The 23,408-nt window shown below is 45.9% G+C and overlaps 1 protein-coding gene across 3 annotated transcripts in view; it reads left to right on the top strand.

The window, feature by feature from the left end:
- The window catches only part of MDGA1 (MAM domain containing glycosylphosphatidylinositol anchor 1), a 134,934-nt gene that overhangs the window by 1,350 nt on the left and 110,176 nt on the right, over positions 1–23,408 (top strand). The window lies entirely within an intron of this gene.

Below are 23,408 nucleotides of genomic sequence, written 5' to 3'. Positions count from 1 at the left end.
CTTAATTTTGTCTTAATGTGCTTGCTGCTGAGTAGCTGATGCTGTAGAACGGCCTCTTTCCTCAGGAGCATAGCAAGAGGGACAGAGCTTACACATGGTTTACTTAAATGTGCCTGAAAAGGCTGGCTGTTGTGGGCTTTTTCATTTACTTCCATGAACTTGCATTTGTTAGAGCTGCTGCTGAATCAGATGCTCAGGATAACTTACAGGTGGCTTTCTCTTTTTCTCTGTGAGAGACTGGAGAAGCAGCATGCAAAACAAAGCCCAGATAGATAGACATGCACTAAAATGACGGCATCTCTGAGTCAAAATGGTACTACTCCCATCTATTCTCTTACTTAACTACGCAGAGGAGAAACCCGCTCTCTCCCTCCTCTCCCCTCCCCTACGTCTTCCAACTATCTGTTGAGGCTGTCGGGAGTCTTAGCACGCAGCCGTCCCCGAGCGCAGCCCAGAGCAGCGTGTTGTGGAAGCAGCACACCGCAAACTTCTGCGGTGACTAATAGTTTTCATTTTGTCTCTCCCAACCCTGCCTTCGGTCCCCCCATCTGCACTGATTTCATGCTTTGTGCAGCCAGCGCTGTTTGGGTGGTAAATTGCTGTTATTGATGGCTCACGCAGGACTGGATTGATACCGTTATATTTACAAGGATAACTAAAGCGGGATTAAAAATCAGTCCTACTGCCCCGCTGCTTTCTCTGAAATTTTAGCCTCTCACCGTAGCTTCGAGCTGATCACACTCAGGTGTTCTGTGCTGTGAATGTTGGTCTCGTGTGGCGCTTATGGTGGCAGTTTTGGGAACTCAGGTGTCATGGTTCAGGTCCATTTTTCTGCTTTTGAGGATTCATGGTGATGGGAATAGGGAGAGGCATGTATATTGGTCTATAAATATATTTTACTTTAGTAAATCTGCTAAGATTAAATCAGATTAAACTAGATAAAGTATCCATGTGATGTACTCTTTAAATAATACACCCACATGGACGCACACAAAAGACCTCTGTCTAGGAGAGTGAAGTTGTTGGAGAGGTTTATTGAGATGAATGGTATAAATAAAATGTGTGTAAGGGGGTTGCTGGGAAAGAAGCTTTCGCAGTGGAGGTGCGATTTAATTAGGAGTCAAGGTGCTTTTAGCCTGCTACCTGAAGAGGCTTGTTATATAAATTGGCATTTGTTGTAATGACTGAAGAGTGTCTGAAACCCTCTTCTCATTAGCTGATCCCATCCCTTCAGCCTTGTTTGTTGAAATAAGACAAAGCTGGCCTGACACGGGAGGCAGCTCAGCAGGCTTAGCCTTTCGTGGTGCCCCATTTCCCAAACTCTGTGTGCGCCTGTCAGTCCCGGTGCATTACTGCTGCCGGTCAAGATAAGGAGCAAGCAGTAACCAATTTATAGGAAATGTCATAATTTGGAGGGAGAGAAGAGGAGGTAAGGGGGAAAGGGGTCCTGACCTCCCATGTTTCAAGTTATCGGTGCTTAAAGGCTATATATTAGACTGAAAGGGGAGGGTAGAGAGGGTTTCCAAAGCGATGAGCACGCCTCTTGCTTCCTCGTCAGCCTTGCAGACTCCAGAACACACTTAGCTCTGATTCAGGGTGTGCCCAGGGCTGCTGCTTTGCTTACTCCATGTGTAGCGTATAATTAACATTTCTGGGGTGTCTGGCAGCTAGCCCAGTCCAGATGATCAGCAGCAGCCTTTTTTTTGGGGCAGGATAAAAGAGAGCGGGCTGTTTTGTCCCCTGCCTCTCATAATTCACCTGCTGAAAAGGCGTCTGAGAAGCCTTTCAGGAATGGTCGTGGCAGTGTGCGATGAGGGGCTGCAGCAAGGCAAGGGACAGGGAATAAAAGGAAGGCTTGAGCTGGGCAGCAGGGAAAGCTGCCTGGCACGGAGACTGGGGGGCTTGGATGGGCTGTGGTGCTTCAGATACTTAAAACTGGTGTGAGTGAAGCACATACAGAGTAGTCCTGGCCTCTGAGGTTGGGGATAAATGACCCCATAAAGCCCTTTCTTTAAAGAGACACCATCACACTGAATCACCTCTGAGGTGCCACTGCAGGCAGGCAGAAAATCTAGCGGGAGAATGTTTTCTTGTGCCTGCAACAGGGGAGTGTCATGGTAAAACATATCCTAGGTTTAGGCCATAAACATCCCCACTCTTTCATTTCATGTCCACATGACAAGATTTGTTTCCTGCTCCTCTTACCTGTGAAGTAAAAGCCTCTCCTCCTGGAGCTTTCAGTGCACCACCGCTCAAGCGGGGTGTCTCAGCTCACACGTGTGACTTTGCTGCCAGTTTCGGAGGGAGCAGGCACACTCTAGTGTTAACCTTGAGCCTGGTGGCATGGATCTGTCCCCCTCCACTGCCTCTCACTCCCTGTTTTGCCAGCAGGAGCAGGGGACCAGGCAAGTAGCTCCTCAGTTTTCTTGTTGTTATCCCAGTGCTCCCCGTGCCCTCTGAAATGAGTGAGAAAATTGCTGGCTAAAGCAGCAGCGGAGCTGGCTCCTGTCAGTCCCTGCTTGGCTGATCCTCCCTGGAAAAGGGGATGTACGAGCACAGCAGTACTCCAGACATCTATGTACGAGTGTGTATATGCATCTTTTATGTATAAAACATATGCAGACACACATCCTCCCCTGTGGGCTCAGCCATTTCTCCTTGTTGTCCAGCCCTGAAATCTGTGGCGACTCGCTGTAGCCTTCCCATTACAGGTGTTTTGTAACTGGAAGGCTACACCTAAAGGCTGGCCTGCTCCAACATTTGCGTAGTTCTCTGGCAGCTCTTTAAGTCCAAGACATTACATTTAGCCAGCCCTGTGCTCCAGCATGCCTTGGCATCCTCCAGCTGTAGTGCGTCAGACTCACCCTCCTGACACCAGAGCCTTTGTTTATAGGTCAGGTCAGTAGCTTCACACACCAGATAAACCCTCAATTGACTTTAATATGCAGTACTAGAAAACTGACATTATCTTCTTGACAGGTTGTTTGCAACTTTGCTGGTAGAAGTCAAAATATTTCACTATAGGTGTCACCAGAAACCACCATCCTATGCTAATTTTTGTGGGAACATGAAGACAGATGTTGAATAATTTGACATGAGCAGCACAGCTTTTAAAATTATCACCATGTCAGCTTTGCACTGGATTTATCTTGTGGTTTTTGTTTGTTTTTTTTTTTTTTCCTTCTTTTTAGTTATATATATTTCAGATGATTTTAAGAGATAAGGGAGGGATATGCAGTAAGTGACTCCCTGTAAGTGGAAAATGCAGCTGAGGATGGCCTTGGAGGTTTAATAGTCAGACAGCAATTCAGTAGTGGCAATGAGGGATGCTGTGCATCTGGGACTGCTGTTCTTATTTTTAAATAACAAGACAGAGAGACTTCCATGCTGGAGACTCAGAGATCCTGTGACACTTCCCATCAGCCAGAAGCCTTAGTGTTTTGCCCATGTTTTGACTGGAGTTATTGCTGTTCCGCTTTCTTGAGTAGTGCGGTTTCAGGCTTCCATTCCCTCCATACATACATATCGTGCTCTCTTGGTTCATTAAGTGTAGTCGATGCCTATGAGTCTTGCTTGCACAGCTATGGCTTCTTTGGTGAGGGAAGAACTGAGGGGTAGGGCAAAAATCGCACTGTGACCAATTTCTGTGTGCTGGTGAAAGCAGTAGAGCCGGGTGCATTTCTACTAGTGAAAGGCTGCCTGCTGGGGTGTGCTCTGCTCCTCTGGTGGAAGTCCTCTGAACCCTACCTGCAAAGGGTTTCTTTAGGTGGCATTAGGTAAGGCAGCAGCCTGCGTAGCTCTGCAGAGAGAGCTTAGTGGTGAAGTTCTCACCATGGTAGATAAGCATTGGTGGGTTTTGTGCTAAGGGATTGCTGTGTTGTGCCCACAGAGGGGGCTGTGTTCTGCTGTGGAGAAGCTGGGTGTTCGGCTTATGATGGGCTCTTTCCAGGAAAAAAAAAAAAAAAGGTGGAAAACATGGTTTATGGTCTCAGAGATGCAGCAGGTACCTGCATCTGGTAATACACTAGGAGTATCTTTAGGCTATCCTTAGCAGCTAAGGTCTTATCAGAACTATTAAGAAAACTTTGTTTCTAGTCTCAAGCAGTCAAGGTGGGCACATCAAGTGCTCCCATCCCGGTCACCTTCTGCTTCTCATCAGCTGCTGTCTTGAATTCAGACTGGGAAAACGTGCCAGCACCCCCCTGGCTTGCGGAGGAAGGAGGAGAGGGCTGTGGGGTACCGGCACTGTGCAGCAGAAGGCAGATCAGGCAGGGCTCTGGGATCGACCGGAGACAGCGATGTGCTGTGAAGAGGTGGGAGAAGGGAGTGCGTGTTTCATGTCTCTGTGCCTGTGTTTAATGGGGAGATCTCTCCTCTGTCAGGATCCAAAGCACTCGCTTTGAAAAGGAAACAAAGCTTTCATCTGCCCTTTACTTGGGGGAAAGGGTTGAAGGAACAACAGAGGTTTATTTTTATAGCCAAGCGCCAGCTCAGTGTTTAAAAGAAGAAATTAAATGTGTGATACCCCATGGAGCTGGTGATCAAAAACCGCCGCATTAAAGATCTGGGAAAGAACTTGAGAACTAGAGCCAGGAAAGGGAAATCCCGGGCATCTCTGATCGTGGTGCAGCAAAAGCAGAGCCAAGAAGAGGTTTTATCAACGGGACAGCCGGGCCACGACCCGCTTGGAGGCTGAGTTATCAGGCCAACACCGGGGCGTTTCTTGGAGCAGAGGCTCCCACTCCCCACTTGCTTTCCTGCCCCCTGCCCACGGAAAGGCAGCCCACAGGTCTCAGCCCAGCTGTGCCACGTCTGGCCAAGGGGATGGGGATGGGGCACATCTGGCTGGGGGGACACAGGGCACGTCTGGGTGGTGGGGATGTGCCCGGCAGCGGGAGGCTTTCCAGCACCTGGGGGTGCCAAGGCTTCGATGAAAGAAAAGCTGGTGGAGACGGGGCACTGGGGAGTGACCCCACAGACGTGTGTGGGGTCTGCTTTCTGGCATGGACACCGCAGCCACCCGGGTGGGCTTGGGGAAAGGGCAGCCCAGTGCTCCCACTGGCTCTGCCCACCAAGAGCAGCACCTGGGTTGGAGCCGCTCCTTCCCTTTTGTCAGCTCTGGCTGCTCGCTTGCTTCTGTACAAATCTCATTTGTTTTAGGGTCTGAAGTTCTGTCACACAGTGTCCCAGCAGTTCACGATCCTATTTTTCTTTTCCCTTTCAGGAGTATCTCATTGTCAATTTCCCATAAAAGATCATACAATAAATAAGTGCAGGCATCTTAAACCCCTAGTTAGCTTTTCAGCCATAGTCTCCATTTCTTTTTTCTTCACATACTTGGGTGATCATGGATTATGTTTTTTTTTGTTTTGTTTTGTTTTTACATTTTCTTTTTTTATTTTAAAAAAAAAAAAGAACAACAAGGCTAGAGGAATCTGAACAGTTATGAGGGAAGAGTGATCCTCATGCACAGCTTTCCTCTGGCAGGAGGAGAAAAGATGACAGCGAGGTGGCAGCTGGCTAGCAGTGCCCCTGATGCACCCAGGTGAGCACCCAGGTGCTGTGGTGCTGCCACGAGGCAGCAGAGCTGAGGGTGCCCCAGCAGAGGCTTGTATTGATGCTCATACGTCAGATTTGGCTCTTGGGAAAGTGTGACTTAGGGCTTGGCTCACTGCAACGTTTTCTCCTGAGCATCACGGCTGCCTACAGGGAGCTCTTTGTGCACCAGTGTGCTGGCTGCATGATATCCCAGGTCAGCTTCTGTTCGTTAATACCATAAGTTTTAATGCCTAAACACTCTGGTCCAGGTGAAGGGAGATGCCTGAAGTAAACAGGGAACTGGTGAAATACTACTGAACACAAATGATTACTTCTTTAAATTTCCTACATGTTTTTCCAGACTAGGCAATCTGGGTGCACCAGCATATGCTTGTATGACTGCATCCCCAAAATCTCGGGAGCTTTATGGTCTCGTAATGTGTAAACTCCTACGAGGAAGACGTTCCCTTTGTACACTCCTGTGGAGCACACTGTGTTCTCAGCATTGTGTTAGTAATGAGCAGCAGTGCAGACAAAGTTATACATCTCAGTGGCTGCAGATGAGGCAGGACAGCCATGGTGGCAGAGTGACATGGCAGTTCAGTGTCACCTCTGCTGTCCTGCGAGCAGGTCACGGCTCAGCAGGGCTGCAGACCTGCAGGGAGAGCGGGGAACAAGTGTTTCAAGCAGCAAGCATGGATCTATCCGGTCAGCCTCTCGCTTTCCTGTTGCTCTTCTCGTTCGTGCTGCAAATCACTCGTGGAGGTGCTGTCGGCTGCTATCCTGCTGTACCTCGCATAAGGGAGATCCCACAGATGTACCAAAAAATCTGGCTGTGATGTGTTGGCTGATGGTGTCTCCACTGTGAATTGTAGCACAGGACAAATGGCGTGCAGACACTTCTGCTGGGTTTCGTGGAAGTGGAAATGATGGCAATGTGAGGGTAGCAATTGCCAAAGGTGCAGTAAGGACTGTAATTTCTGAAGAAAAATTAGCGCGTGTTGCATAAAGAACCGATATAACACTGAAAGCTAAAGTCAAGCTGTGAGAAAAGCTTTAGGATGTCTGCAGGTGGACATTTAAAACAAGAGGAGATGCTCGCTGTTGTTGCTCCAGTTTCAGAAGGAAATGGTCCTTCACTAATTGGCACAAATTGTTTTAAGATAAATGTGGATGGGGAAACTTTTGCATTTCTTGTGTGCCTTCATGATGAAATAAAAAGGGAAAAGAAATGTGATTCAGACATGTTTGAGAAACATGGCAAAATGGCTTTTGCTTACAGACATCGTTTGACTCACTGGTGTTTGTTCTTTACCTTCTGTGGTGGGTAAAGGCAGTTGTAGAATTACAGGGTGAAGAATGACTGTCTCTTGCTAGTTTAATAAATTGATTATTCCAACTCAGAGCACCCCTTGAAATAATGGGGATGTGAGAAATCAAGGCTCACAAAAACAACCTGACCTCAGCAGAAGACAGCTGGGGATGCGTGACTGAACTCCCCTGCCAGGCAAGTGTACACGTCTGGGGTGTTAAGTGCTCCAGACCAGCTGAGAGCTTCCTCTGTCGTTGTTAGACCCTGAAAATCATCTCAGAGCACACGAGTAGGATTTCTTGTTAGTTTAGGTGTTTCCCATCACTGTAATATCCATGAACTTCCACCTTTACGCGGCCCCTGTTGTCTACAGTTATTCCACTCTGCCTGTGGGGAAATGAGATGGAGATTAAGTGATTTGCCCTTGGCAGAAAGGAGAATCGAACACCAGCAAAGTTTTAAACATCCTTTTCTATCCAGTAAAGTGCAGCTGGTATTATGTGCGATCCCTGTGGCTGACTGATGCAAGGTAAATACATCCTCAAGAAGGAATAAGCCATTAAGAACAGGTATCTCAGAATTAAGCTGCTTTTTTTTTTTAATTAAAAACAACAAAAACATGTTTGTTTTCCAGTACTAATTTAGCTCATCTTTGTTCACTTGTAAAGGTTTATTTGGGGATATCTTTTAGGGTGTACCAGAAGTTGAGCCTTACTGTACAGCACTGGGGTATAAAGAGGGAAATCTTTCAGACATGGGTACATACGTGTCTCTCTTCTGCTCGAGTCTGCAGGTGGCTTGGAAAATTGCTCTGAGGGTAGTGCAAAGATTGGTTGTGGAATACGTTGATTCATTTGACAGCAATTTAAATTATTTTGCACTTGATCAAAGCATCAAAAAATTAAATTGTATATACATAAAAAGCTGTTTTCATGAGTGGGTGAGGCTAAATAACTTTCTGGCACCAAAGGGAAGGACAAAAACATTGATTATGCCATGAAGGAACAGAGATTTAGGAAGGGGGGGAAAAAGCAGGGGACAATATCATAGGTGTGTTACTGGAGGCAGTGTCTGGACCAGAGGAGAAGTAATGGTAACGAGGTGCAGCCTTGAGGAAGGGAAGTCTGAATATTCCAATAAGTTTTATTATTTTAATTACATGTTAAGTCTGTATTCTTGTTTTTCTTACAAGTACAAAGATAGGAAGAAGAAATCTTCAGTGTTTGTTTCCCAAATGCTAACAAAGGCTGAAAGGAATTAGTGACAGCGACTTTTTTTTCTCTTTTGAAAAAGAGACGTTCCTATTATATTTAGAGCAATCAAAATTTTACAAGTGATTTTTTGAGAAGGGGATAATCATGATTAGTGATCAAACAGTTGCTGAACAAGAAGACTTTATCTCTGGCAATGGGGAATCAGAAGAGGGCAGTGGTGTTAGCTGCACATTGGGAAAATCCCTACGTTAAGGTGTTGTGAAAGAGAGTGCCTTGCACTACCTCCACAAAAGAGAAATGCTTAGATATTGGATAGGAAGACAGGAGCTTCCCCATGCTATGAGACAGAGGGATTAGGGGAATGCCTTTGCGAGCACATTGACTTGAGGTACGTGTACACTGTGCCTGAGCAAAAGTGGGACTGTATCCTGCGGGCGCGCTCCTGAGCAAGCCTTAAATGAGCTGTTTCAGCTGCTGGTCACAGTGCAGCACTAACAGCGTGGAGCTCGGTCTGGCTCACGATCCAGCTGTTGCTGCAAAACCCTCTCAGGATGCTGCACAGCATGCAGAGCCCCTTGCATCTGAGGTCACCAAACGCTGGGCTCAGCTCCTTGACGAAAACTTTGAGGACGCCTCCACCAGGTTAATGCTTGCTTTTGGACTGCAGAGCAAACAAATATGCTCGAGTCCCACCTGAGCAACCGGGTAGAGATCCTGTAAACCCAGCTTTGTCGTGGGGTGTAGTTTGAAGCTTGAGGCTGTAGCAGCTTTGCTAGCGCACTCCAGTGATTGCTAACTCTGGCAAGACAAATGCCACAGTTGTTCTTGCTCTGTGGTATCTGTCAAGCAAGCAGAGCTTGCAATGCGAGAGTGCAAGTTGCCTTAATGCAGCTTGCTGTTGTGAAAGCAAAGCTCTGGGCAACAGGTCTAAAATTAATCTTCAATTTATTTTTTTAAATTTTTTTTTTTTACTTGAAAAGCTATTCTCGAATAGCTCCCTGCAAAGACAAGCCCTGCATTTAACTGTGATTAAGTTTCTAAATTGTTTTTCAAAATGGGATAGTCGAGCTCCTGAAGCACATAGCTGCATCTGAAGACGTTCCCCATAGTAACTAAGCTCCAGCTTTGGTTAAAATAGTGCAATAATAGTTTGTTTTCTGGTTGGTCTAATGATACAGCGGATCAGGACTTTCATCCTTATTCCTGCAGAAAAATGAAATAGACAGTAGAGAATGACTGTTTACTATGATGTGCATGATTAATACCATAAATCTTTCATGTGGGGATGCTGGGTGAAATGAATGAGTATTATCACAATAAATTGAAAGGAGCAGTTTGCTACATGTTCGTGTTTGGTAATCAGGCTTGAAACATGATGTAAAAGGAGAAATTAGCCAAAGTTTACGGTGGCTATCAAAGCTCAAAAGCACTCTGTGGCATTCGCTAAGCCTTGGCAAATATGACATGCTGATTTTTGCAGATCACAATGAGCATATGTACCTACTTGTGGCTGATGGTTATTCCAAGTGGCCAGCAGTAGTGTGTGCGCTATTTGACAAACCGTTCTGCTTCTCAGATTATTATGGAGACATTTCAAAGTATGTTTGCAGCATATGGCTTGCTTAAGATCGTTTTAGCTAAGAGACGTTCGGTAAGACACAGTAAATCAGCTGCTTATCACTCCGCTTCCGAGGGGTCAGCAGGGCATTTTGTACAGACACTTAAAAGAGCAGCAGAGAGAAACGAGGAGCGAGGTCCTCAACGTGGCATTGCAAACTTTCTTTCCTTGCGTAGGTCAGCAGTACCAAGCAACACACTGAACAGCTCCAGCAGAGCTAATAATAAACAGGGTTTTAATTTAAGAATTGCATTCAATTATTTCAAAGCAAGTCTAGAAGCAGAGAGTGAGGAGGCTGGGGGAAGGAAACATCAGTGTGAGCTGTTTGCTTGTTAGGCCTAAATAAAAGCTTTGCAGAAGAAGGAAGCAGGGGAAGGTGCTAAAAAGTACCAGGATCTGTGATGTGCTTGTTGAGGTAGACAGGGAAATGAGAAGGAAATGTGTCTAGCTATTGCTAGATTTAAAAAGAGAGAAAAGAAATTGATGCTGTTGACGGTGTGTAAATTCTAGGAGTGAGAATATTTCTCTCTTTCATTGCCCTCATGATAATACCCGTGACATTGTTGCTGTTCAAAATGAAGGATTGGAAGAGCAAGTGAGAAGTGCTGTCTCCAATAGGCGGGAGTCTTGCTGAAACAGGCTCACAGATCTCCCGGAGGGTGGGAGCTGTTATATTAGGGTCAGGGAAAAGGGGGCTGCTCTTAGCACCACCACCCCCCACAAGAAACGGGAGGATATAATGTAGATTGTGCATATATGCTCTTATAATCCTTTTTTTCTTTTTTTTTTTTTTTAAGGCCCTGTATGCTTTGTGACAGGGAAGAGCTGTTGTCTATAGGGAACAGTTTTAGGTAACACTGAGGATGGAGCCCAAATCCCAGGATGCTACAGAATAGGCAAGAGCTTGTAATTTAGAGGCTAATTTGTAGAACCTATTCTGATTTTTTTTCGCTTTTTTCTTTTTTTTTTTTCTAATCTAGTTAAAGTCATTGTAATTAGTCTTTGAGGCATATTTTTCTGATTACATTTTTTTTATATGTATAGGCTCTTATTTCTTACGTGGGTTTTGTCACACCTGCTTGCCGTACTGGTACTGTGAGCTTTCTACTTGTTAGCCCAGAAGGGAACAATACAGCTTATAGGCGTATGAGCAGGCAGCCATTGTGCCTTCGGCATTGCCATTAGCAAAAGAAAAAAAAAAAAAGTTGGCCAAACTCATTTCAGCATCTTACCATTTGGCTAGGAAGAATGATTGTGCTTCTTCAGCTTCTCTGTGAAAGCAGACGTTAGAAGGAAAAATAAAATCTTAGAGGAACTACTGGGTATCGCTTTCCTGGCTACAGTTTTTTTTGGCTCTGCTGTGCTACTCATGTAGATGGTGTTTTAATTCTAAGTGAGGGGAGTTGAATCTAGATGAGCTGTTCCTCTGGTAAAAATGCTGGCCTGAAATGCTGCACATAATGGCTTGGATCCTGTCTCTGTCAATCTTCCTTTCTGATTTTTTTCAAGACTTCAGTGGAAGCCAAGCATGTTAAAATAAATAAAATAAACCTTAAAACAAACCACAAGAGATGCCATGTCTGTTAGTTTCTCCTGGTCTTCTGCTTGTGTGAATAGAAGGTGGTGTCATTTGTCTGCCTCATGTTTTGAAAATAAAGCTGTTGGCTTCAGTGAGGTGTCTCCAGCTGGATGAGAAGGGAGGGCACAGACAGGCAACCTCAGTTTCTGTGTAGTAGTTGAGTTTTTCAGCGATGTGATATCCGCCCCCATCCTCCTTGTCCCCCCATCAGCATTAAATTTTGACTCAAGACTTTTGTAGTCTTGTGGCAGTTTCCACTTCGATGCATTGGGGAACATCCTTTCATTGATGGCTGGTTGCTGTGGTCACTGTGCTGCTGCCACTCTCAAGCAGCTCCTGAGCTGCCTTCAGCAAGATGCTGCTGGAGAACCCATGTGTGATCTAAGTGCAGAAAATCCCCGTGTGTGAACCTGCTTCATAAAGCAGGAGGATGCTTGCTTTGTACAGTGTGCAATGCCTTAGGCTAGCCACATAAAATGCTTCTACGGAGCCAAGCTTTGTAGCCAGGGTTTTCTGGACCTATTGTCTGAGATGATGGCTTCTTTAGAGGGTTTCCTCATTTCTATGGATGTGGAAAGTGTCCAGATACTTTGGTTTTAAAATCCACTGCTATGGATGATTTAGATTATGCTTCTGTTTATTCCAGAGTGGGATAATTCCTATTATATTGAAGTATAGTTCAACTCTCAGCAAGTCATGCCTCTGTTTTCATTGGCTAATCTTGGAATGATGGGAAAAACAGTATTTCTTATCCCAAATATTTTTGTCTTTTTTGACCAGCATGTGATATTATTTGTGCGCCCTTTCCTAGAGACTGCAGACCTGTCACTCTAAGTGAATTTGGGGTAGCTGAAAAGAGTAGTTTTCCAGCCTTTGCTTTTCAGCAGGATTGTTGTGTTAGCTACAGAAAGGAAAAATTCCTCTTTTCCTTAATTGCACTATACTTGGCTGAGACCATTTTTCCTTGCCTTTGTCACCTACATTTATTCCCTAGCTCATCTGGTGGCCTTAAAAAGTACAGCTAGAAGGAAGGGACATAAATAGAGCTAGTGTTCAGGATCTCACTCAGGTTTGGAGATATGTGCCTCGTGGTGGGGAGTCTTTGTTCCTTTGTCCCGCTGTCTTCCCGCTGCCTCTTCTCTTTCATTGGTTCCTGGTGTTTCACCTTCAGAATCCTAGCTGTATTCACTTTGCTTAAAATAATATTTGTAAAAGCTGTATTAAAGGAATGTGTTATCAGCTTAGTTTAGATACACATGTTGGCCCTGTGAGAGACAGCTTTGCAAAGAAAGTCCAACTGTATGCTTTTGCACATAAAATGAGTATGCAATTAAATTCCTGCAAGAGGTCTGCAACTGAAGAAAGCCCTTTTCTCCTGCTTCCTGGCATGCAAATGCCCAAATGCTGCTGCTGCTGCTTCGCTAGGAGTTGCTGTTGCAAGGGAAAACCAAGTGGCATTGAAATCATGCCAGTGATACCTTTATACTGAGCTATAACACTGAAGGCAAACAGCAGCTGGAAGCTTGGTTTGATCTTTCTGTATGAATAAGATTAAGTAGCAGGCATGGTGCTGGTGAGAGCTACTTTCCTGATCCCTTTTCACAAAGCTTTTGAGCAGGTTTGGAGAAGTGCAGAATAACTTCAGCTCCTACTGAAGGAATGGTGACCCAAGAGCTTGACACTACTTAGCCCGTGTCCCTCTCCCTTATTGGGGTATTGGTATACCTCGAAGTGTTTGTGTGTGTGTGACTTGACCAGCTGTGCCTTTAAAGTCTCCATTTGATAGGGCTGAAATTTGCAACTTGACTCTTGTAATTTTTAATCTGGATGGTTGATTGTTACCAAGTTAGACTGGCGGCACATGGCACTTGAGGGGGAGCTTCCCAAGCCCCTGGGGGATGTCCCCTCAGGTATTGCCGTGCATGGCAGTCTGCTGTCCTTCTCCATGTCCTGTGTTTATGGATTGTCTGTGCTGGCTTGGATTCTCTAACACTGTCCCTCTTTGGGTAGGGATGGCAGTGGTACAGCATTTTCTTACCCTCCATCTGCTTCTTTCTTTGGTCTTTATTCTCTGAACACAGAGAAGATGATTTTTTCTGCTGTGTCCATCTCTTCCCTTTCCTTCCTGGTAATATTTCTCTGAATATTTGTACGTGCTTGGTATTAAAAGTATCATCCTACTGTGGTGAGAACCTAGCCTGGTCGTCAACATGGATAAGGGAGTTTGGATTCAAGGGGCAGCTCCTGAGTCTCTCGGGAACTGTGTGAGACCTGATGTAAGCTGAGGCAGGGCAGACAGGCTTCAGGGCTCCTTCTGCAGCAGCGCTAACCATCTCTGCTCTTGCATTTGCTTTTCTGATCTGAATGGTCATCACTGTTTCCATTTTAAAAGCAAGAGTGAACTTTCAGTGAACTTTCATTTTCCCTGTCAAGTAGCTTCTGGGATTCCCAGTGCTCCCTCAGTCTGCTTTCCTTTCTGCTTAGAGTCATCTTGGTAGCCTCATACACATTTGCCCCTTCTGTGGGCAAATGTGTATGGCTTCACACACATGAATCTGCCCATGATATCATTAACTTCCTCAAAGCAGGGAACAGACCTTCTTTCCTTCTCTCTTTTCCATTTGTATCCTTTTCTAAGGTATTCTTACCCTGAACTTTCACTTTGAATCTGCCTTTCAGCTCTTCTGCAGGTTTCATTGACGGGACATTCCTGCCTTCTCTGGTTCAGTGTGTGGTGCTCAGGCAAGCACCTGAGGATGGGTGGCTGTGCTGACTTCACAGGCTGGATTTGCTATTAACTTGCCAGAGTAAATGAAAAAAAAAAAGTGTTTCAAGTAGAATAGGAGCTTGTGCTGGGAAATGAAGGGCTGGTGCAGGATGTTCTACTCTGCAGGTGGGATTTGAATGCTTGCCCTGTTATGTCCTCAAAAGTCTTACATATGCTGAGCAGTCTTATTCAGTAAATGTATCTGGAAGTTTGGGACCAGTTTTGATAAAGCCATGGTTACAAACCACCTCTGGTTAGAGATGAGGCCAAATAAATGGTTAAAGTATGTTCTTGTCAGCTCTTGTGGAATCACAGACATTACTAATATCTCTACTTTTTTTTTTATTACCTTTTTCTTGAGCAGATATTTTCCCAGATAATCAATCCATCTTTCCATCACCCTCTAGGAAGAAAAGCTGGTTTGGGTATGTTACTGCTCGTGTATTTCTGGGCTAATGTGTCTCCAGGAGTGCTACCCTTCCTGGTGTGAGTGCCAGTTGGGCCAGACTGCTCCTAAGCCCAGTGCTGGCATTGAAAGGAAGCCACAACTCAGCTTCTCCATGTTCTGGGACAGAATAACCTCTAGGCAGAATAACCTGGCACTAAACTCCCCAGGGTGGAGAAAGGAAGCAGTACCCTCGTGATACTTGTGTGCTTATAGCATGCATTGCTGCTGGATCAGTGTTTTGTGGCTTCCTCAAGTAATTTTTTAGTAAGTGTAAAAAAAAAACAAACAGAACTTCTACAGTGTCTGGGGATAGCTAGGTTAAATAGAAGCAAGTACCACCTCTTTTGTACCGAAGATGAGGGATTCATTCAACTCTTTTCCACTTAAACTGTAGAGTGACCTTTCTTTCATTCCCGTCCCTCGGGAGCATGTCCCCTTTCATAGCTGGTCTATTCATCTTCTCCAGTACTTGGTGGCTCTCCCCCAGGAGCATGCATGCCTACAGCCTGCAGCAGTGAGGTGTCTTAGGTGAGCAGTGTGGTTGTAGGCTTTGGAACAAGTGCATCGTTCATCCATTTGGGGAACACTGCTTTTGTGTCTCTGATAATCTGTTAGGTTCCCCTGGAATCCCTGCCTGGGGAAAGCGGTGTCATTTTGCATTGTTTTAGGAGCTCTGTGACCACCTTCCCAGAAGCTCTTTCTGGGTTTTATGGTCTTCAAAGGGAAATGGTACAGTAACTCCATAATGGTGAAGAACAACACTATACAAAGAGGGGAGAAGGAAATCCACATTTGTTTTTTAAGGAAAAAAAAAGAAAAAGAAAAAAAAAAAGATACCCTACAGATCTCTTGTTGTTTTTTGTTTTGAGACTGAGTTTACATCTAATCTCTGGCATCTTTCCATTCCTTGTATTTTTTTCTTTTTTTTCTTTTTTCCCCTGGGAGATGCTAAGGCCTGGGGATTTAAGCCAACACCAAAATAATTGTAATTGAGGATTTAGTCTGAATCTTGGTGAAAGGACTGACAGAAATTCCTACAGTCTGGACTGCAGCCCAGTTTAGAGGTCTTAAACCATAAAATCCTTTGCTCATCTCTATCAACTCCTGTATTAATGGAACAAAGCTTTAAAAACCAAAACCAAACAAAAGGAAATCAAACATATATTATCAATAAATGCAATGTTCGTGACATTAGTGATTTTGGTTTTTTACCTTGCTTCTACATCTTTACATTGAAATCTGTTAGCTTAAGATGCATGTCTATTTATATCTTCATGTATTTATTATTAAGGTGGTATGACCTCTCTTCCCCCTGGAGGAGACAAGGGCACAGACCAAATCCCCTCTCCTTTGTGGTGCCAGTCTAATACAGTCTTGCCTTGGTTGCTTCAGAGAATAACTGAGGTTGGAAGGGACCTCTGGAAGCCATCTGGACCAGCTGTCTGCTCCAAGCAGGGCTGTTCTGGGGTTAGAGCCAACTTTGAAGTTAAAGCAGATTGCTCAGGACCTTGTTCAATTGAATGTTGAGCATCTCCAAGGGTGGAGGGAGGTTCCATAAGCTCTTTGGGCACGTCTACTGTCGTTTGACCAACCTCAGTGTTAAATATATATATATATATATTTATTATTATTTTTTTCTAATTGGCTAATGGGAATTTCCTGTGTTGCAACCTGTGGTTTTTGGCATTCTTCCTTTCACCATGCACCTCTGGGGAGAGGCTGGCTCTTTCTTCATCCCCTCATTAAGTAATATCAACATCTCCTTTGTCTTGAGACATGTGTGTGAACAAAAACATTTTTCTCAGCTTTCTTCATACACCATGTGCTCCCCCTGCCTGACCTTCCTGATGGTCTTGCACTGGACTTGATCTGAGACGTAAGTGGTGCTTTCTGGAAGAAACCAGGAAAGATATTTTCTTCAGTGAGATGGTTCTTGCTATGTGGTGCTTATAGAAAGGATTTCTTTGTGGCCTATCCTAATCCTTAAAGTTCGTTGATTAATACTGCTGTAATTAGCACACTCTTGATGTAGCCTGCCACGAAGACTAGCAGAGAAACTGAAGATGCACGGGTAGACATTTGTACATTTTTCCACTAAGTGCAACGTGACCTCTGGAAATAACCATATTTAGTGTTCTTCTGCAAGCATAACAAAAAGATTAAACATGCATTGGGTTAGAGATGGTGGAGAATGTCAATAAATCCATTGACTACACACCAGAGGAAGAAAAACCTCTGTTTAAACGTGTGTATATATATGTGTGCATATTTAATGTGCTATACACAAATTTTGCAGGGTGTTGGTTGAGGTACCCAGCTCCAATTTGCTTGATTAGAAAGCAAAGAGTGTCCAGCAGATGTCCTGTGCTGTGCACCTTGTCAGCGTAAGACGGTTGTGTCCCCAGGGTGTAGCAACAAATGAGTGGCTAGGAAGAAAGATGTGCAGTTTCTCAGGGATGCTTTGTAAAGGCAACGTCAGGTCCTGCTCAGACTGTTTAGTTCGAAGCCACTTGCGGTGAGCTAATGTGGCAGGGGCGCCTCATCTCACGTTGGATGCTCTGGGGTTTCTTTGCACTTTGAGTTCTCCATAGGCACCTGGTTGGTGGCTTTGCTTCACAGCATGAAGTGCTGGAGCAGGAAGCTGGAGATTCAGTTTTGCTTTCTCTCTTCATTTGACACAATTGTAGGTGGCACGGGGAGTGGGATGCTGGGGTAGGAAGAAGAAGAAATTATTTTACTCCCACTGAATTTTATCTGGGCAATGTGCCCTATCTGAACAGTTGGTTTGGTAGCATTTTTTTTTTCTAATGTGCTCAGTATCTGTTCTTTTTCTCTGTCTCTTCCCCTCTTGTAGGGCCATTTCCAGATTAGAATGAAATAGGCTTTTAACGAGCAAAAAGAGATTGGGAAGATGGGAAGTCTTTGTGTTCAGCTGCCAAAAACACAGCATTGAATTGGTGTGAAAGGCATCCCCTTTGCTGGTTGCCTTGCTGGTGAAGTCTTTCAAGGAACAAAGATGGCTTCTAAGGTCTGTCTCACCCTCAGTGCACCTGAAATCTAGCCCAAGTGCAGCTGCACATCTCTCTTGCTACCAATATCCGAGTGAAAGGACTCTGATCCTTTTTTATTATTATTATTACTTCTCTTGTTATTTTTTATTTACAATGTGGAAACCTCATTGCTGACCTCCTGGGTTTTCTGAGAGGGAGAGTGCAGCCAGTCCCTGCTCATGCTTTGCAGGTCCCCTGCATTGTTTTTTTGGGGGGGTGGGCTATGTATGTGTGTGCAAATCTCAGTGCTGCTCCTGAGCTGACTCCTCCGAGGGAGTGGCAGTGCTGCGGCTTCACTAGAAAATATTAATGCATGTAAACATTTTTTTCTAAAGGCATTACATCTTCCTGCACGTACTTTATTATATTCCCACAAATCTGACTAGATGTGATAGATAGGTAACCAGGGAGCAAGGCTGGGGAAGCGTGCTAGAGAGGGAAGGAGGGAAAAGGGAACGAAATAAACACAAACCTGCTGTAATTCAAAACAAGGCAAAATCAGATTGTGTGCTTTGGCTAATTTTCTTATTCAGGTATTGATCCAATGGCTGCTCCAGAGTCTATTAGCAGTCAGCCAGTGAAAATATTTCCCATCGGGGGCTCTGACCTGAGACGGGGGTGAATCTATAGCAATTTGTTCAAACAGAGGAAAGCTTTTTCCTCTGATTTGTATTCCAATTTGCACAGTATACAGAGGGGGGCCCTGCTGGGGGGGTTTGTGGGTTGGTGCTTGTCAAGTGGGAATCAAGCTTGAGCCAGGTAACTTGGCTGAACACAATGCCTGATTAAACTCTGAGCTGGGCACCCTCCTTCTGTCTCGTTGGGTTGTCTGGGTGTTATCTACAGCAGGCTGGCATGTCAACGGGAGCAGCACAGCCCTTTGCATCCCCTTGGCAGGGAGGAGGCATGGCCTTGTCCTGTCAAAGCTGTTCCAGGGAGGAGAGGAGGCCTTCTCCTAGGAGGACTTCTTGTGCCATTATGGCATATGTGCACGCACAAAGGCATTCCCCTATATCTTACTGAATTTTTGTGCTAAGGTCTAAGGGACCAACCTGACAGCAGTCCTGGAGTTTGAAGTCCTCTTTTACTGCAGTTGAGGCCACTTAAATCTGCCTGCCCCGAAAGACAAGTTGTGCAGGAAAGGGGTGAATCGTTTCCCTCCCTGCAGGCTTTTAGAGAGAGGGCAGAAGCAAAGGTAGCCTTCCTCCTGCTTATACCTTCCTTCCAGGCACTGTCAGTACTGGTGGAGAAAACGGTTTCTTTTGAAGATGGTTGGTGTTCTGCAGCAGTGGATTTCAGCCTGGACCAACTGGGCTCACAAGTGGCTTGACCCTGATTTCCCTCACTGGAGAAGGCCAGCATGGGTGCTGCTTCTCTCTAGTGAAGAGCCCACTGTAGGAGTTTCTGATTCTTTCAGAAGAAAGAATCCTGGATCCTGATTCTTTCTTGGGGTCTGCCAAAAGTCACCTAATAACAAGCTTTGGTTCCCAGCTTCCCCACAAAGCTGTGCTGAGGGTGCCCTAAGGACATTGAGCTCCCCATTTTACTCCTCCCAGTTGGTTGCCTATTACATTATTATTTCAGAAGTAATCCAGACAAGGAAATAATATCAGCACCCCTTAAATCCAGTGCTTGCAGCTATCGAGAGCCACCAAAAGTCTTAATGGCAGTGAAAAAAATGACAAGGTTAGCAAAGCTTGTGGTTTCCAGTGTCTGTCGGGTCACCAGCAGGTCTAATGCCAGCTGCTCCCTGCTGGCCTCCAGGTCTGGGTTTTAGCCCATTTGTCTTGGTAATGGGGAAGATGTAAAGTCATGGCTGGAGAGGTGAGGAGCTCATTTGGAAAGCCCTGGTTCACACATAGCAGCGTGCTCTCTGCCTCTGAGAAAGCCACTAAAGTCAGGGTTATGACTTGAAATGCATCACCTTGACAGACATTAGTACTAGAGGAGGTCTCTAAACATCAGCTGACTGATATCTATATGGCATACGTTGGGCTTGCATGTTAACCAGTGACACCATGCTGCCTCTTTTCCATGACTTGCCCAAATACAGGAATCTAACATGGAAAAATCCTTCATGTGAAGAAGGCAAGGGACAAAAACCTTCCTTTGTATAAAAGCAAAGGGGTAGGGGGAGTAATAGGGTGGGTTTCTTCTGCTAATGTTGTTTTTAGCCTTTAAAATTGGCTGGAATTCTCCTCAGCCTTGTTATACCTGCTGTAATTTAGTGATGGTCATAGGAACACTTACGGGGAGGGAGAGAGGCTAGAAAGGAAGAAATAAATAAGCACCTTAAATCTTAAGTCTGTTCAATTTTTAAACTGCAAGCTTATTTTTGACTTGGCTGTAACTTTCAGGGAACTGGCCTGGATCCTGGGGAGAGCAGTAACTCCAGCTTTGAGAAAGAGTGTGAAAGTTTATGAGATTTTTAAAGCAGGCAAACAGAGGTCCCTACAGTCAATGACATGAGGAGAGTGCGTGTGGGAGCGACAACAACAGCATTTTGCAATATTTAGGAGAGTATTTACTGGTATCAGGGCTGTGGAGCGTGCTTTTGCTGCTTATACGGTTAGCAGAGGGCTTGTTAGGGTGCTGGAGGGAGGCACGGTGCAGGGCAGGCTCCTCCGTGTTGGGCAGCAGCTGCTGAAGAAGGGGACCCCAAGCCTCCTTCCCCAGGGAAGGAGAGCCCCCTTCCTCCAGCCTGCAGCATCGCTTCTGGACAGCAGGCAGAGCAAGCACTGTGCTAGGTTGCCCGAGCAAAGCAAGCTAGAGGGGGGCAATTAAAATCCAAGGTGCCACTCGCTTGATACGTGCTATTGATTGGCTCCCATCAGGTGCAGGACTTTAAGCCTTTCATACCAGCTAATTGGTCCAATCCCTTCCTTAAACGTGACCAGTTCCCAGGGCTTTAGCAGAAAGAAGAATGACTCATGAAACAGAGTTGTCAAGCTGCGGGTTCTTCGCGTTGCTTTGGATGCGCTGCCCTTTCATTCCACTGTCTGCCTCCTCCTGGGCTGTGGTTCAGGCTGTAGGAGGGAACTGAACTGTTCCTGCTACATCTTTAATGCTTTTGCCTGTCCTCTGCAGTGCTGGGTCCTGCAGCAAACAAAGCAAGCTGCCTTGCTGAGGAGATGCAGCTAGGCAGATACTGAGCTGTGTGCTTGCTCCCGTGGGGAATCCTGTGCACAGCACCAAGCACCAGCTTGACAGGAGGAGATTAGTGGGGCAGAAGCACAGGGGAGGGTTGTCAGGCCCTGCTTTGGCTTGGTTGTAGGGAGAAGATGCTGTGGGTGACTCTTACCCACCCAGGGAATTGTGTGAAGGGAGGGATGCCCAGTATCCACAGGTTACCATAAGGACTGAGGCAAGCTGTTTCTTCCAATTCAAGTTTAAAGTTTTGTAGCATATATTGTGAAGAAAAGGCTTGGAAAAGGCTACTAGGAAAGTACGCAGGGTATCTGTGGAAACTCAGCATGTCCCCGGGATGCACAGCAGAGTCTGCGACAGGTCCCCCGAATCACAGCAGGTCTCCCTGCTGTTGTGTGAGGCTGATTCAGCGTGTTTCTCCTAGGGATGGTAGCAGGCTCCTGTCTGCTTCAGGACTCTGAAACAGCAACTGCTTCCCTCCACCAGCTCTGTTGATGTGTATTCTTGTGTTCACTTTAACATCTTGCCAAGTGTGTGTTCTGTGAGGTAACAACACTGGCAGGGGTAGTTCCCTCGAGATGTTCAAGGAAGGATGTTCCTCGCAGGGCTCGCTTGCATCCGTTTATCTGCGAGCCTGCCTGCCCGTGTTGCTGGGGCACCGCTCGATTCAGTCTCTTCCAGCTCTGAATCTCATGCTCCACAAGCCCTGTGTGCACAGGCAAGCTCCAGGGGCTGCATCTCCCCTTAACGTGGGGCTGATAGCGTGAAACCAGAGGGAGCAGCTCCTGATCCTGGCAGCTCTGCTTGGCGGGAGCAGCAGTTCATATTTCAGGCCTCGGACCAAAGCACGGAGGTAAATTGGAGTGAGAATGGGGATGGCTGGTGCTGTGGTCATCTGTGCAGCAGGCTGTGGCCAAAGCACTGCCTTCCTGCAAGCTAGGAAAGGGCAGCGATGGGAACTTTTCCCATTTCTTCCCTGAGTTTTGATTGAGTTTGTGTGTGAAGAGGAGGGGACGGAGGGGAGCAGCTTTGCTGGGCTGACGTGCTGTAGCCAAGACAGCAGCAGTGGATTCAGTGCTGTCTCATTGCAAGGAACTGAAGCCTTTGGACTCCCAGCCTGGCTGCTTTCTGATTCTTCACCAGCTTTGTACCTGCAGGAGAGGCACAGTTCAGTGCTGGAAGGGATCTGGACAAAAGGGTGGGGGAAAAAATGTTTGAGAAATGCAGTCTAAGGAAAAACAAGACAATTATCATGCTATAAGATGAAACTTGCTCCTTATACCACATCTATTCCTGTTTTAAAACTTAGTTCTGCACATTCTACATATCTGCTCTTTGGTCTTTGAACTTCTCCCAAGTGAGCTTGCTTTTCCCCAGGTGGGTCTGGTGCTGGTCCCTGATGTTTCGTCTCTGAGAATAACCTTAATTCTCTCCAAATAATTGGAGGAGGTTATTCCTTTTTTTTTTTTTTCTACCCTTCATCAAAACTCCCTCCTCATTTTCCTGCCTCCTTTGGGCTTGGCAGCCAGCAGCAGTAGGGTAGGCAGGAGGGTGTTGGAGGAAAGAAGCCTCCATCATGTGTGTCTCCATCCGGCTGAACCTGCAATTTTGTCCTTTTGTGGTATCCTTATAAAGTCATTTACCGACCTGTCTAGGTCAGGTGGCCTCTCAAGGCAAGTCCTTCCCAGAGTACTACCCGTAACAGTGCAAAAAGCCTAACCCCCCCCCCTAGGATGAGGCTGTGTGCAGGTGGCAAACCCTCACTGCTTCCCACCCTTCCCAGCTCCTGACACACCAGCTCTACCTCACAGCTGCAGAAAAGCTGCCTTCCCTAGGTCTCTAACTCATCTTTTGTGTGGGAACTGTTGAAACTACCCAGTGTCTACCCAGCAGCTCTAATTTCACCAGCACGTACGTAAGGGCACTATGAGCACGTTGCCATTTGCTGCTGTTTTTGTTTGTTTGTTTGTTTGTTTTTAACCATGTCTTCCCTCATGAAGTAGAGCTGTGAGCATCCTATGCAGTGGTGTGTGTCATGAGCACAGGAGACAGCAGAAATCCCTGGTTTGGGAACAGATGGGAACGTCTCCCAGCACTTGGGTGACATTGATGGGAGGTGAATGGCAAAACACTGTCTTGCTTGCTGTGCTGGTGTGAATATCCAGCGTTGCACCGGTCTCTGGGCTTGGCTGGCTGCCTGGAGATTTCCAAAAGAAAAACTTGTCATTCTTTTGGTTGTTTTTCTTTGTTTGTTTGTTCATTTGTTTCGGTTTTTATGATTACAGGAGGGTTTTTACGTCTGGTGTGAGATAATATTTAATGTTCCTCTTTCTCCTGCCCTGCTCAAGCGATGTTTGGTGCTGGAACACACCATTAAACTGCTGCTGGGTTCTGCCCCCACGTGGATGCACTTCTGTGGCAATGTGGGAGAGACAGACCATGAAATAGCCTATATGTGTTAAATTTTACGAGGAAGGAGGGAGCCTGTGAGGGGAGAAGTGGTAAACGGTAACGTGCGAGGATCAGCCTCCGCTTTGAGGATTTTGGCTCAAGACGCGAGTGGGAGTTAATGGCAGACCACGTGTTCAGTAGCCTAAAACCTGCTGTTGAAGATGTTACGTGGGAGGCCATGTGCCTTCCCTGCTGCAGGGTCCAGCCTTCCGTAATCTGCCCTGCTGGGATAATGGGAAGGCAGTGCTGGCAGCCACTGTGGGGCACAGCCTCCCCAGATGGCT

This window comes from Anser anser (assembly GCF_964211835.1).
Source record: "Anser anser genome assembly, chromosome: 3".
Taxonomy (NCBI): domain Eukaryota; kingdom Metazoa; phylum Chordata; class Aves; order Anseriformes; family Anatidae; genus Anser; species Anser anser.
Note: the sequence above shows the minus strand (reverse complement) of the source record. Positions and strands in the feature narration are given on the sequence as shown.